This window comes from Peromyscus maniculatus, chromosome 16, assembly GCF_049852395.1.
Source record: "Peromyscus maniculatus bairdii isolate BWxNUB_F1_BW_parent chromosome 16, HU_Pman_BW_mat_3.1, whole genome shotgun sequence".
In the NCBI taxonomy this organism is placed as follows: domain Eukaryota; kingdom Metazoa; phylum Chordata; class Mammalia; order Rodentia; family Cricetidae; genus Peromyscus; species Peromyscus maniculatus.
The window spans coordinates 37789982-37791703 of record NC_134867.1 but is presented as its reverse complement, the minus strand read 5'-3'; the positions used below and the strand labels follow the sequence as shown (position 1 = coordinate 37791703).

At 46.3% G+C, this 1722-nt stretch overlaps 1 pseudogene; it reads right to left on the bottom strand.

Annotated features, from left to right (window-relative positions):
- Positions 1-660: 660 nt before the first annotated feature.
- On the bottom strand, positions 661-1015 carry LOC107401583 (large ribosomal subunit protein eL31 pseudogene; annotated as a pseudogene).
- Between the last annotated feature and the right edge of the window lie 707 nt (positions 1016-1722).

Below are 1722 nucleotides of genomic sequence, written 5' to 3'. Positions count from 1 at the left end.
ACCTTTAATCCCAGCACTCGGGAGGCAGAGGCAGGCAGATCTCTGTGAGTTCGAGGCCAGCCTGGTCTGCAAAGCGAGTTCCAGGAAAGGTGCAAAGCTACACAGAGAAACCCTGTCTCAAAAAAAAAAAAAAAAAAAAAAAAAACAGAACAGGCAAGCTGTAAATCTTGGCAGCTACCTGGAGGGGAAGATGGAGAAATCAAAGAAAAGATCAGGCCATTTAAGTTAAACCAGCATGGAGGTCAGACTCATGATGGACAAGCATCCACATGGCAGAAAGAAAAACTTTGGAAAGAGATGAAAAGGCCCAAGTACCAGTGGAAGCATTCTTAGGACCTGGCCAGAATCCAGCAGAAAAAGGGGAAGTTATACCGTCCTGAGTCAGCACTCAGAAGGGCAGGCGGGCCCAACAGAACCTCACACGCTCAGGAACAACTGTGTTCGGGGCCGGAATTCTGGGAAGGAAAAGTCAGTTATCTCATTGAAGGGATAATGAGTCTGTCCACCTCTAGTATAGCTTATCTTCCCGAGGGGTGAACCTAACTTCCCGAGGGGTGGTTCCTTGGCCAAGTGATGGACCTACTCAACTTAGTTCTTTTTTTTTTTTTTTTTTTTTTTTTTTTTTTGGTAGTTTTTCAACTTTAATTGACACTCAGCAGCTTAGTTCTCATCCACATTGACTGTCTGTAGATTTTTGAATGTGGTAACAGGTACGTAAGTTACCAATGTGTAGAGCTTGTTTGGTGAGTCCTCGTCCCATAACATTTTCTGGACAAACGTACACGAATACAGTATGAAACATTCCTTATTCCTTTGGCCCAGACAGTTTCATCAATGGAGTCCCCATCTCCTTCATGGCAAATTTCCGGATTTCTTTGAGTGCCCTCCGGGCACACTTCCTGAAGCCTACTCCATGGATGCGCTTGTGAATGTTGATGGTGCATTCTCGGGTCACCACCTCACTGACGTCAGAACAGCCCTTCTTCTTCTTGCCACCCTCCTTTGCAGGAGTCATTCTGCCCAAGCTCCCCAACTTAGTTCTTAAGGGAGTAGAAAATGACACGTCTCCACCTTGGGTAGATTCCATGATTATACTTCCCTGGCCCTTGGAACTCTGGGATTCTATTAGGCTATGTTTTCAGATTCTGGAAATCACTGGAATCTTAAGACCTACCTACCACTATTGCTTTTGAGGGAAAGGCGCATGCCGGGTGACATGTCGGTCTTAAGAGAGGCCACTTCCTCACAAACTGTCTTTGGTTCATCTCAATCTCTTTCCACCCAGTCCCCAACGATGTCCTCCTTATATCCCAGACTGGCCTCAACCTCCATGTGTAGATGGGGATGGCCTTGAACTACTTACTCATCCTCCTGCCTCTACCTTCCAAGTGCTGGGATTACAGGCATGTACGATCATACTGTTTAATGTAGTACTGAAGACTCAACCCAGGGCTTACTGCACCCTGGGCAAGCACTCTGCCATCTGAACTAAATCACAATCACCCTGACCTTGGCCTCTTTGGGGGAATGTCCTGTTCCTTTCCCTGAAGCTCCACTTCCATCTGAAACTACAATTGCATCTTTTGAGCTGGCACAATTTCAGATGCTCTGAGTGGCATGTTTAACACCTCCTGAGGCTTCTGAATCTACAGGACTGTAGTCAACTCAGGTAAGTCTGTCTGCAAAGCCACCTCCAAAAAATGAAGAACTGTCTTGAGCCCA